Source organism: Urocitellus parryii, chromosome 1 (assembly GCF_045843805.1).
Source record: "Urocitellus parryii isolate mUroPar1 chromosome 1, mUroPar1.hap1, whole genome shotgun sequence".
NCBI classification, from domain to species: Eukaryota; Metazoa; Chordata; class Mammalia; order Rodentia; family Sciuridae; genus Urocitellus; species Urocitellus parryii.
In genome coordinates, this window is record NC_135531.1 from 238,367,311 (window position 1) to 238,381,980 (window position 14,670).

A 14,670-nucleotide genomic window follows, 5' to 3' on the forward strand; every position below is an offset into this window, starting at 1 on the left:
CTAAACTTTCTTTGTGGTAATGAATACTATTTTATTATACCTGAGTTGTCTATAAGTACTAAGACTCTAATGGAAAAAAATGTGGAATTATTTTGCCTGGATATTATATTTAAAGCATAAGACTTATTTTTAAAGAAGGTAGTATTCCTTTTTAAAAATTAATTCATCTTTGTTCATCACGATGATTCTAATTTTGAAATTAACTCAATATGTTTCAATTCAGAGTTCTTTGTACTATGCTGCTTTGTTGTATTCATTGAGAAAGTAAACAAATAAACCAAATGAAGATTTGTGAAAAATACAGTTCTCCTCGACTACTAACGCTGGTAGCTTCAAATTGAAGGAAATTAGAAACGTTCAAATGTATAAAATAAATTTTGGTTTAAAGGGAGGACGAAAAGAATTAAATATATTAAATGTGCTTTTCTGCTATACATGCTAAGGATGAGAATAATATGGAGAGACCTTTGACTGCCTATGGCTATCTTTCCTGCCTTTTGATTAGCTCTTTTAGTTATCTTATTGTTCAGTAAGATAGGCATAGGCTATATCAGGATCAAATTATCTGTCTATCTCTTAGTTAATTAATATGTTAATTAAAATTAATCTACTAATTCACATAGAGTTAACATCTATTTTTAGGAGGTATACCTATTTGTAAAGACATAGAAAGATAGTGTGGACTTTTATGTGAGTGTTCACATTAAGCCTTTGAGTTATGGCTTAAGTCAGGTTGATATTACCTTTTTTATTACAAGGATCAATAGCTAAAGCCAGGCCAAGTTTTTTATTTTCCTGTAAAGTCTGTTTTCATCCCCGTTTTTGTTTCTGCTTAGACAGATACATTGGAGACTTCTCCACTTTCTACTTCTTATTATCTCAGCTTGTGGTGTGAGAAATGGAAAACAAAACATTAGCTCATATTCCTGGAGTGATAGAGAATACATATGAAGTTGCTGGACTTAAAAACAAAACAAAACAAAGAAACAAACAAAAAAGCTCATATATAGAAATTTTCTACAAAATATTACTGTATTATGTCTGTTAGGGTAAAAGGAGAAAAATGTATACTCAATATATATGAGGCTATGTCTAGAACATTTGGTTATAGATAAATGACAAATCAGGTAATTTACTAGAAAATTGTTATGTCTTCAAATATTAACTACAGTTTTTATCCTTAAGAATACTAGACATGGCAAACCAATAGTAATCTAGTTTTTCAATCCTATGAGAGCATTTCTCATAATAAAAATCAAGGTCAATGTAGAAAGAAAAAAAAAACAGAATTCTTATTGTCCTCTAAAGGAAAGTATTTGGGAGGGATCTGTCTGAGTGTAGTTCAAGATTGGAACTACAGCTGGTGGTGACTACACCCATTTGTTCAGATGACATCCTGAGGTCAACTTCTCTGAATCATCCCTCTAAAGGAACAGGGAGCTCCAGCCAGCTGAGTCACGCTCTTCCGAGAGCTGTTAATAAGTGGATCTTCAGCCACTTCCATTCAGACAGTAAAATGTCAGACTCATGAAAGAATAAGAACCAGAACCATGAGCTGCCCTGAGAATGATAAGCAATCGGTACTACTTTCTTTTTAATTCACAAGATTCAATAGTTTTGTTTTTCTCTATATTCCTAATTCTGAATGTTCTTTATTTTACATTTTTATAAAGGTTAGATTTTAAAATTAGCATTTCTTTTTTTTTCCTATTCAAATCCTACCTAGAATATAACCATATAATAAGATGAAACTTCTTGTTAAATACCATGCTTAAGGAAGTGTGAATCAGGCGGTATAGCGATACCAGACTTCAAACTATAGTACAGAGCAATAGTAACAAAAACAGCATGGTACTGGTACCAAAACAGGCGGGTGGACCAATGGTACAGAATAGAGGACACAGTAACCAATCCACAAAACTACAACTATCTTATTTTTGATAAAGGGGCTAAAAGCATGCAATGGAGGAAGGATAGCATCTTCAACAAATGGTGCTGGGAAAACTGGAAATCCATTTGCACCAAAATGAATCTGAATCCCTATCTCTCGCCGTGCACAAAAGTTAACTCAAAATGGATCAAGGAGCTTGATATTAAATCAGAGACATGGCATCTGATAGAAGAAAAAGTTGGTTATGATCTACACGCTGTGGGATCGGGCTCCAAATTCCTCAATAGGACACCCATAGCGCTAGAGTTAACAGCTAGAATCAACAAATGGGACTTACTCAAACTAAAAAGTTTTTTCTCAGCAAAAGAAACAATAAGAGAGATAAACAGGGAGCCTACATCCTGGGAACAAATCTTTACTCCACACACTTCAGATAGAGCCCTAATAACCAGAATATACAAAGAACTCAAAAAATTAGACAATAAGATAACAACCCAATCAATAAATGGGCCAAGGACCTGAACAGACACTTCTCAGAGGAGGACATACAATCAATCAACACGTACATGAAAAAATGCTCACCATCGCTAGCAGTCAGAGAAATGCAAATCAAAACTACCCTAAGATACCATCTCACTCCAGTAAGACTGGCAGCCATTAGGAAGTCAAACAACAATAAGTGCTGGAGAGGATGCGGGGAAAAGGGCACTCTTGTTCATTGCTGGTGGGACTGCAAATTGGTGCAGCCAATTTGGAAAGCAGTATGGAGATTTCTCGGAAAGCTGGGAATGGAACCACCATTTGACCCAGCTATTCCCCTTCTTGGTCTATTCCCTAAAGCCCTAACAAGAGCATGCTACAGGGACACTGCTACATCGATGTTCATAGCAGCTCAATTCACGATAGCAAGACTGTGGAACCAGCCTAGATGCCCTTCAATAGATGAATGGATAAAAAAAATGTGGCATTTATATACTATGGAGTATTATTCTGCATTAAAAAATGACAAAATCATAGAATTTGGAGGGAAATGGATGGCATTAGAGCAGATTATGCTAAGTGAAGCTAGTCAATCTTTAAAAAACAAATACCAAATGACTCCTTTGATATAAGGGGAGTAAACAAGGACAGGGTAGGGACGAAGAGCTTGAGAAGAAGATTTACATTAAACAGGGATGAGAGGTGGGAGGGAAAGGGAGTGAGAAGGGAAATTGCATGGAAATGGAAGGTGATCCTCAGGGATATACAAAATGTCATACAAGAGGAAAGGAGGGGTAAGACAAGATAATACAAATGGAAGAAATGATTTACAGTAGAAGGGGTAGAGAGAGAAAAGGGGAGGGGAGGGGAGGGGAGGGGAGGGGGGATAGTAGAGAATAGGACAGACATCAGAATACATCAGACACTAGAAAGGCAATATGTCAATCAATGGAAGGGAAACTGATGTGATACAGCAATTTGTATACGGGGTAAAAGGGGGAGTTCATAATCCACATGAATCAAACCGTGTAATATGATGTATTAAGAACTATGTAATGTTATGAACGACCAATAAAAAAAAATAAATAAAACATTGATTCTGAAAAAAAAAAATACCCTGCTTAACTTCTTTGATTGCAATTTTCTGGGGTTGTAGAACAGAGATTTGATTTTTTTAAGCTACCTCAAATTCTAACAAGCATATTAATTTATAAGTGAATAAAAACTTATCACATTGTAAACTTTTGTGTCCTGCAAAGGATCTAATGTATTAAATATAGTAAAATTATATATTATACAGCATATAATTAGCTGGGCACAGTAGCACACACCTGTAATCCCAGTGGCTCAGGAGGCTGAAGCAGGAGAATCATGAGTTCAAAGCCAGCCTCAGCAATTAGCAAGGCACTAAGCAACTCAGTGAGACCCTGTCTCTAAATAAAATAAAAAATAGGGCAGGGGATGTGGCTCTGTGGTTGAGTGAGTGCCCCTGAGTTCAATCCCTGGAATCCCCCCACCAAAAAAAAACATACAATTAATGTTCAGCTTTGCAGATATTAAAAATTGAATCTGTTTATTAAAATGAAATCAAAACTTACAGAGATTTTAAAATGATATAATATTTTCCCTTGGCTATCAAAAGCATAGTCTCTTCTCTTTTTGAAGATTTCTTATTTCTAAAATATCTTATCTCACACCTACCTGAACTCATGTCAATTTTATCTACCTTTGAAATGTTTATCTCGCCTTCTTTAGTATATTATTGTTTGACACTTTCACTGAATATAACTATATATACTCTTTTGTAGAGACATTGACACACATTTCAGATACATGTTTTATGCAGGTGTACAAGCTCCCAGGGGATTTTAATAAAGCTGTGAACTCCCTTTTAAAGTACAAATAAATACATGAACATATATTTTTTTCACAAACGTTCTTGAAGACCTCCCATGGACCACCACTCACTGCTGTCCTTTACAGGTGAGTCTTTCAGAACCTATTAGGAGGGATAGGAAGTCACTTGTATCTCTCTATCCTCGAAATAAGTAGATAAAAAAATACAATGCACGTAATTGGTGGTGGGAACATAAGTGTGATACAGAAAATATTGGTGCCTCAGTAATATTTTCACTTTTTTGAGATAGCTAACTAATGATTGCAAACTTTAAAAGGTTTGAAAAGAGTTTCACTCAGAGTTGACCACATATAAAAACAGATCTCCCTTGCTATGTGACTTTGAGGCTAATCTAAACAACCTATGATTAAATGTCTTCCCTCAGTTGGTGTGTTCTTTAACAATTCCTTAATAAAACACATATAAAAATAAGTTAATTCTGGGAAGTCTGAAACTAGAATAAATTAACAGCACTGATAGGAAGGCCTGAATACTTCTAAGATTATCTAAAAAAATTTATAATCCAGCTTAGTTCCAAAACAAGGTTGCCATCTTTGTTATGTACCTGTTTTCTTTCTCATCAGTTAAATAGACTTGCTCAATAAGATTAAAACTTCAGAACTTTGGGCCTACTTTTTCTTCTCTTAGGTGCAAAGTCTCTGGTCTAATTCTTAGGTCCTTGATTCACTTTGAGTTGAATTTTGTGCATGGTAAGAGATAGTGGTCTACACCCAAATGACTTAAAATAAGCATACTACAGTGATGCAGCCACACCAAAGTTTATAGAAGCTAAATTCACAATAGCTAAACTGTGGAACCAAGTTAGATGCCCATCAATAGAAGAATGAATAAAGAAACTGTGGTATATAAACACAACACAATGGAATAATTACTCAGCATTAGAAGAGAATAAAATTATGGCATTTGCAGGTAAATGGATGGAGTTGGAGAATATGATGCTAAGCAAAGAAAGCCAATCCCAGAAAATTAAAGGCCAAATATTTTCTCTGATTAGTGGATGCTAATCTATGATTGGGGGTGGGGTGGGGTGAATTGGTTAAAGGGAGGGTAAGAGGGGTAATGAGAAATGGGTGGAATAAGATGGACATTATTACCCTAGGTATGTGTACTACTGCACAATGGTACATCTCTATATCATGTACAACCAGAGAATTTAAATGTTACACTGCATTTGTAATTATGATGAATTAAAATGTATTCTACTTTCATGTATAAATAATTAGAACAAATGTAAAATTTTAAAAAATACAAAACTTAAGTGAGATACATAAGAAACTGAATAAGGTACACATTCTTACACAACTAACATAACCAAGTCCCAACATTAATACAAATTATGCAAATAATTTTGTTATTCAGGTTTATTTTACTTGTCTCAATTGTTATTTTTAATAACAAGCCAAAACTGTACTCCTTTTGAGTAATAAGCCAAAACTGTTGCTCCTTTTAAAGAAAAGAACTTTTTAATTTGTATTTACTCTCCCTAGATTTCTATAGATAGAAATAGCTGAGGAGCAGGGGAGAGGTAATAATTAGGAGAAATGGTGACAGGAAACTATCAGAAACTGCAATCTGCAGTTCCTGATAAAACTTTTAGGCTCCAAGGAATTAACATTGAGCACACGTAGTTTTGGTACCTATTGAAGAAGTGACAGCTTGATTGATTTTAAGCATGTAGAACTCATTTGTCATCTAAAACAGGAAAAAATCAAATAAAATAGCTTTCCAAATAGCAATTATCAAGCCCGGCATGGTGGCATGCACTTGTAATCCCAGCAGCTCAGGAGGGTGAGGAAGGAGGATTGCAAGTTCAAAGCCAGCCTCAGCAATTTAGCAAGGCCCTAAGCAATTCAGTAAGACCCTATCACAAGATAAAAAATAAAAAGTGCTGGTGATATGCCTCACTGGTTAAGTATCCCTGGGTACAAAAAAACAAAACAACAGCAAGGACAAAAAACCTAATAACTATTATCATAAAAACACAATGAGTAAATAAACTAGTTATTTCAGATGAAATAACCGTTTCATAGAAACAGAAAATTTGTTTCCTTATATAAGCACACAATATATATAGTCACTTGAAGGAGTTCTTGTGATATAGCAGGCAATAAATATTGTTTTTTTATACAGGCAAACAAATATATCATAATACCTGTGCTCTTAAAATGTTTCATTTCACTTTATTCCTTTCTTGTTGATTAAAGGTATCATTAAAATACAACTAAAAAAAATAGTCCTACTGAACATGCACTAGACTCATCCTGCCATCTGAAAACAAAAAGGAAAACAAAAGCAAAATATATAAAATAATATTGGTCAGTGGAGGGAACAGATCCAACAGAGAGGAAGGACAAAGTTTATCCCTATGTTCCTATATCTCTGGTGTAAGGCCTGAGGAGAGGTTTCACACTAAATTTCAGGGGGCTCAAACTCTGAGAGAACCCAGTGGTCTCCCTGAGTTTAGGAGGCCACAGCAACTATGGCATGAGACCTTCTGGGAGACCTCAAGCATTCAGCCACATACTCATTAGAGCGTGCACGACAGAGAATCATTCAAGTCCGGATGACGAATCACTTCATCCTTGTGGGGACAACATGGGGAGCACACATATAACTGGAAATAGTTCTTGTTCACAAATTGCAAAAAAACACAATTATTGAAGCATCAAGTTGAGAGTTCAGAAGGTTGTTTGCCTCAGTAGTAGAAAAAAATTAACCACAGAATAAACATTGCTTTATTCCTGCATAACAAAGATTAACAACAAGAGAGCAAAATACTAAACTGTTTTCCAACAATTTTAGTAAAACCCAGAAACAGAGCTCAAGTATATTAGAAAAATACATGATATATAGTACCCAATAAGGTAAAATTCACAGTATCAGTTATCTACATTCAAATTGCTATCTATATAAAGTACACTAAGATATACTCCACAATGAGAAGAGTCAAAATGCATAGAAATAACATAGAAACTAGAGTTAGTAGAGAAGGATGAAAACTGCAATGTTAACTGTATTCCACATGTTCAAGAAGCTAAAGAAAATACTGAGTGCATTAAGTAGAAGTTTAGAATGTAGAGACCAAATCAAATTTCTAGAGACAGAAACAATAATATGTGAGATGAAAAACGCATTAGATGGTGTCTACAAAACGAGTAAGCACGGCAGAAGAAAGGAATAGTGAACTTGAAGAAATAGAGACTGCAAATTAAAATGCAAACAGACACAGACTGAAAGTCATGAACAGAGCTTTTGTGAACCGTGAGGTAACTTAAAGCATTTTAATTAGTTTATATGTAACTAGAATCCTGAAAGAGGAGAGAATATTGAAAGAAATAAAATAGCAGTATTGGAAATGAAGATCTATATAAATGAAAAAGGAGACTGTAAATCTAAATGTATTCTGAATAAAAACTTTAATAGCCAAAGTATGGAACTAACAAAGATGGCCTTCAATGGATAAAGAAAATGGATGAATAGATAAAGAAAATGTGGTATATATACACAACGGAATATTACTCAACCTTAAAGAAAAATGAAACTGGCATTTGCAAGTAAATGGATAGAGCTGGAGAATATTATGAGAAGTGAAATAAGCCAATCCTCAAAACCATAAGTCAAATGTTTTTTCGTGATATGCAGATGCTAATTCACAATAAGGGGACAGGAATAGATGTACTTTGGATTAGGTAGAGAAAAGTGAAGGGAGGGAAAAGGGTAGGGAGGTAGGGAAGATAATAGAATGAATCAGACATCATTACCCTACATAAATATATGATTATATGACTGTTGTGATTCTACATCATGTGCAATGAGAAGAATGAGAAGTTATAGTCCATTTATGTATGATGTGTCAAATGCATTCTACTGTCATGTATAACTAGAACAAATAAAAAATATGTGTTTGAAATCAATATAACAATATTGTGGTGCATTGGTTATAAAGTATGTGAAAACAAAATGTTTGACAACAATAACACAGAGGCCAGGGAGGGAAAATATAGGTAGACTGTGTGAAGTTTCTCAAACTATAAGAGAAGGAATTTAATATCATTTGACGGTAGACCATAATAAATTGAAACATCCATTAAAATTAAATAATTACAGAAAGTACAGCACCATGAAAGATCAAATAGCAGTATATATAACTCTCAATCTAAAAGAAGGCAATACACACACACATGAAGTGAAGCAGGAAATGAAAACAGAATCAACAGTATAATGATAACAATGTTGAGATTTAAAACCAGGCATGCCACTTATCCCATCAAAGGAGAATGGTGCAAACATTCCCACTTAAAGGCAAATTTTGCTTGAGAGATGGAAATAGCAAGAACCAATTACATATTGCCTTAAAAAACCCAAATTTTTATGTGAAAACACAAGTGAAAAATACAAAATATTTTACCATGTTGACACCAATCAAAAGAATCCTAGGTTAGGTATGTTAAAATAAAATAAAATTTAGAGCAAGGGATGATAAACACAGCTGTTTTACAGTGATGGGGAAACTCATCAAGAGGACAAAACAATCCTAAATGTCTAGATACCCAATATCAGAGCTTCAAATCACATGAAGTAAAAACTGACAATATAAAGAAGAGTAGATAAATACAGAATGACATTCAGATATTTAAGTAACTATGTCTCAATATTCAGAAGGAAAAGTAGGCAAAAATATTTCATGAAGACATTGAATATTTGGTTTGCACTATGAAATAACTTGATCTCATGGACCTTTATAAAATATTCTATTCCACGATGGCATAATACATGTACTTCTCAAGTGCATACAGCCATTTGTCAAATTATATACTATTCAGGGCCATAAAATGAGTCTTAATAAACTAGGTGTCATTCAAATTGTATATACCCTTAAACTAATATAATTAAATTGGAAAAAAAAACATACAAGAAAGCTATCTGAAATCTTTGTGGAAATGCCAAAGTAATTGAAAATAATACTTTTCTTAATAACTTATGGGGGTCTATGCTGAAATCACAGGGAATTTATAGAATATTTTGAACTGAATACAAACATAGCATACTAAAACATTGCTAAAGAAATATTTAGGGAGAAATATTCAGTAATAAAATAACAGAAATCAGCATAAAAATCAATGAAATAAAAATAAAAATAAAGTCAATGAAACTAAAAATTGGCTTTTTGGCAAAATATACAAACTTGATAAACCTTTAGGTAGACTGAGAAGGAAAAAAAAAAAACAACAAAAGCAAAAGGCTCAAGTTAATAAACTTGGCAACTAGAGGTTTGCATTACTACATTAATACATATTATTAACTTTATACCAATAAATTTGGCAAACCAGATGAAAGATACAAATTCCTGGAAATACACAAAACATGATTTAAAAAGCTTACTCAAAAAGAAATAGATGATCTGAATAGTCCTGTAATTACTTTTTTAAATTTAATTATGTACTTTCCCAAATTTCCCACAAATAAAACTCCAACCTCAGATGTCTTCATTACTGAATTTTATCAAAAATTTTAAGGAGAAATAATTCCAATTTTATAGGAACTCCTCCAGAAAATTTAAGAGATTGGAGGGAATTCTTGCCAAGCCTTCCATTAGGGCAGAATTATCCTGATACTGATACCAGAAAAAAAGACATTATGAATGTAACAATGTGATGTAAAAATGTTCCAAATTCCAGCAAGAAGACCTTGCTTTCATCTTTATTCAGGAAATCAACATTAAAATAATTGTACTTTATTAATATGTTAATTAAGAAAATATGAAGAGATTTATTGTCAATCTAGAATTCTCAATTCTAATTAATATAATTTTTAATAGTCTTTTATTCTGGTAAGAGAGATATAACATGAAGTCTGCCATTTTAACAATTTTTAAGTATACCTAGTTATATTCACAATACTATGAAATCATCACCAATATCTGTTTCCAAAATTTTCCATCTCACCAAACAGAATCTCTGTACCTGCTAAGCAATTATTCACCATTCATTGTGTCCCTGGTAACCTCTAATCTACTTTCTAATTTTATGAATTTCTCAATTTTAGATATTCATGTATGTGAAATCATACACTATTTGTCCTACTGTATCAGGTTTATTTCACTGATCCTAATGTTTTCAAGGTTCAGTCATGTCTCATGTTTTAGAAATTCATTCCTTTGCATTGGGCATATTTGAAATCAGTAGCACAAGAAAGGGTGATAACAAACACATGACATTTTTATATAAAACCATTTATCTGGGATGAAACTAATCTGGGACTTTAAGGCATCCTAAATGGACTTCAAAAATATTATCAAAATATTTTCAACAAACACCATTACTCTGGAGAACCATGCTATTTCTGAGATTACCTCCATTTTTAAATATTGGGAAATGAGGAAGGAGATGATGTTGTTAGGCAAATTATTTTGGAGTTCAAAGTTTCAATGGTAAAAAAGCACTGGAGGGAAGCTCAAATGAGGTTGGAAGCAGAGCATGGTAGCACCAAGGGTGTGTAGTATAGTATAGGGCTGCTAGTGCACACTATATATGGTAATAAAAACATACATTTTTATCAATGCCTACTGATGGATGTGTTCACATTCTCAGTGTTGAAATCAACTTCTCATGCTCTTATATAAAAAATACACAATATTTTTTCAATCACATTTGGATTGATTGAGAAATTGTTGGCAGTAAATTCAAGTCTCTACAGAGATCTATTCCACCAGATAAAACAACTGAGATAGAATTACTGCAACATTGGGACTCCTTCTGTGGTTCATGGTATCCTCTTATTTGTTTTAAAACAATTTTAAAATATAATTATTCCAACTAACAGAGGATATAGGATCCCAAAGAGAAGTCAGAGAGAGCTGAAAACGGTGAATTTGACATGGGACCACTTCTTTCTGCAATTGATGGTTTGAAGAAGAAGGAAAGTGGCTATGACCACCAAAGTGGCTTTTGGCAACTGAATCCTAGGTTCTAGTTCTGTAAGACATGTCACTTGGAGATGTGAAGATAAGACAATAATAATGAGTCCCTGGAGTAGACACATGTAATACCGAGAAAGCATCAAGAATCTCAGAGAGCAATGCTCTAATCTGAAAAGAACTTACTGGGAAAATGTGCACTTTTTCATTTTTGTGATATTGGACACCCAGAAACAAGGGCTTTGATACAAACTTCATGACAATAGAATTCATATTTCTCCCAGTGCACAAGGCAACAACAATATAAAAACAATGTAGTGTTCAGATATTTCTTTAAAAGGTAGCAGAAGCTACTTTTGATGCTGAGTATTCAAAAATATATTTTTTATATATGAAAAGGCAACCCATCAATTTAATTTACCTAAATGAGTTAAATTAGGAAGACAATAAAGAAAAAGGGGAGGTTAGTTGGTTGGGGAAGGTGTTTATTAGAAAACTAGATGAGTTGGATTGTAGTACAACTCTTTTATTTTTTTTTAAAGAGAGAGAGAGAGAGAGAGAGAGAGAGAGAGAGAGAGAGAGAGAGAGAGAGAGAATTTAATATTTTATTTTTAGTTATCGGCAGACACAACATCTTTGTTTTTGTATGTGGTGCTGAGGATTGAACCTGGGCCGCACACATGCAAGGTGGGCACACTACCGCTTGAGCCACATCCCAGCCCCTGTAGTACAACTCTTAAATCTTGTCTACATAGCAAAAACAAACAACAACAACAACAACAACAACAAAAAACAATTATAATGACATAATTAAGCCATTTTAATCTATACATTATAATTTATTTTTTAAAATATACTAACAAATTAATATAAAAAGTTTTTATTCCTAAGAGTGTTTGAAAATTTTATTTTGAATACTTCCCTTCACTTTTCACTTTTGATCATGTTATTGGCAGTAAAGCAAATGCTTACAGATAAGAGAAACAAAGCGAACCAAAATAAGCTTGTCTGGTTCATCATATCTGATAGAGGACACATGTGTCACCAAAGTGTCCCAACAATGTTCCATGGTCATCTGAAGAAGACAAATTTGGTTTCCCAACATAATACTCAAATTATTGAAAGTATTTAAATGTTTACTCTTGCTTTAAGACTTCGTGTTATTATGTTAGCTATCTATGTTTGCAATAATATTTGCAAGGCTCTATTGATCCTGTTAATAATATTTTATATCATTTTGTTAATTCGTAGTCCCCAAATTTGCATTTCATCTAATTTTTCAGAGCCAAAAGTTAGGCAAGATACAAATAATATGACATCCAACAATCATGCACTGGAATGATATATTAGAAAGAATCCTTAAAATGATTTATGAAATGATTTTGTCAAGTCTGAAAACTTTGTAATATTTTAACACTGTCACAATTTTCCCTCTCTGACATAAACATTATGCCTTTACATATAAAATATAACTCTCTGGGCTGTGTTTCCTGCTTGGGTTTTGCTCCTTGGGTTTATGTTATCTCATATTGTACAAAGTCATTTTGTGACCAGTTTCCAGAGCACTGAGTCACAGTGTGGCTGTTGCTTATCTTTTTTTTTTTTTTTTTTTTTTTTTTTTTTTGCCAAAAGAGACTGTTCTTGTTTCTCATTTTCTGATAATTCTTTAATACAAATGAGCTCTTTCCATAATTAAATAACTATTTGTCACATTGTAGTCCTGTGGATGTGTGCTGTTATATTTTGGGCTTTTCTTTGCTACCAGAAGCAAAATTTAATATCATTTCATAACCAAAAGGAACAGACAATACTCATGTAAGCATGTAATCTGTTGCTTCAATTGACAAAATTTCATGGTATTTAGTTTTTTTATGATATATATAGATTTGATCATAAATATTCTTATTTAAGTATCTTAGAATATGAGAGAGCCTTAGATAATTAAGTATCTTAGAAACCAAATAAAAATATTTCCATAGTGATTAGTTAATGAAGGCAAAAATATTTGAGTTAGGTTATAAGAATTATAATGTTTATATTTCCTTTTTAAAAACATCAACTAATAGCAATGTAAAAAAATTCTTTAAACAGGAGATGATAGATGGTTGATATTATAGTTCTTTATATGTTAGTAAATAAAATTTTATAACCAGATACAATTACTAAAGAATTCATTTACAATTTTAAAATAATAGAGAAACTGCACCTCATCAACTGCTCACAAGAGTGTTCATGATCTGATACACATAAACAAACGTTGCTCATATATTTGCTCAAGAACTAAAGGCAAATGCTAAGATCTGAATTTTGCATTGTAACATGAGTCTGCTTTGTTTCTGAGGAAAAGTTGATTTTCATTTTAAAGGAAGAGATGGTAGTTCTCCTTTCCCGGTCCTCCTCGCCTGCTTTTCCCCCAAGAAAAAGAATTAAAAGTTATTTCTCATGGGCTAGACAGCATATTCCCAGGTACTCACGAGTAAAATCTCTGACGAAAGTTCTTGGAAAGATTTTTTCAAAACGGACTTGAGGCTATTTTGTTTTCCCTTCCAGGTATTGAAAAGAGGACTTAACTTCTTCACTTCTTTTAAACAGATCAAGAAAGTGGGAAGTGGAGAATACTGAAAGAAATGCAATCTGATCCTGCTAGCAGGGAAAGAGTGAGGTAAATTGGAGGATTATCCAGCCCAAAGACACTGTGTGTTTAGGAAGAGAGAGGGAGCCTTGGAGTCTGTTTCAGAGATCACCAGCTGGGAGTAGCCTGGCTTCCTGTTAGGTCATGCTAGCTCTGACTCTATTTAGTCTCATTTTGCCAAACTCTTCAAAAGCCTGCTGTCCCCCCACCCCCGCCCCCATTGTGAAGAAACAAATGAAGGAAACAGTTTGCACTGTTTCAGATGTTACAGGAATTTTTAAATAACTTTTTTTTTCTGCTTTCCAGGATTTTTTTAAACTTTATATATTTCATTACATTGTTAATAAGTGATCTTTCTTTTTGCAGCTGATTTCTTATCTTCTTCAAATAATTTCACCCACACTGTCAATACACTTCTGAAAAAAAAAAAATATATATATATATATATATATGGATTATCCAAGGTCACTCGGATAATGTGTTGCCAAATCAAAATGTCAGGCTATGAACCCTCTTTGGCTACTTGCTTACTTTGCAACTTTGGCCAAGTTATTTAAATTCTCTCTGCCTCAGTTTCTTTTGGTCTAAAATGGTAATGATAATAATTCCTAGGCTTGATAAACATACTAAATGGATTAAAATGTGGAAAGAACTTAAAAGGCAAGCCTCAGCACATAGCAAACCTGCAATAAGTACTATAATTATTGCTGTTGTTCATATTATTATTTTTACAGAATATGTAAATATTTAGAGAAGTTACACAGCCTTGTGCTGTTATAAATCTCTATCATTGAGATTAATGCTTGGTATTTCCTTAATGGAACTATGGTCAT

The 14,670-nt window shown here is 33.3% G+C and overlaps 1 protein-coding gene across 1 annotated transcript in view; it reads right to left on the reverse strand.

The window, feature by feature from the left end:
• Tfpi (tissue factor pathway inhibitor) overlaps positions 1 to 13,905 on the reverse strand; it is a 73,313-nt gene extending 59,408 nt beyond the window's left edge. Inside the window, exon 1 of the mRNA XM_077799058.1 lies at positions 13,680 to 13,905. The gene's annotated coding sequence lies outside the window, so the exon portion shown is untranslated. The remainder of the gene's footprint in view (positions 1 to 13,679) is intronic.
• Between the last annotated feature and the right edge of the window lie 765 nt (positions 13,906 to 14,670).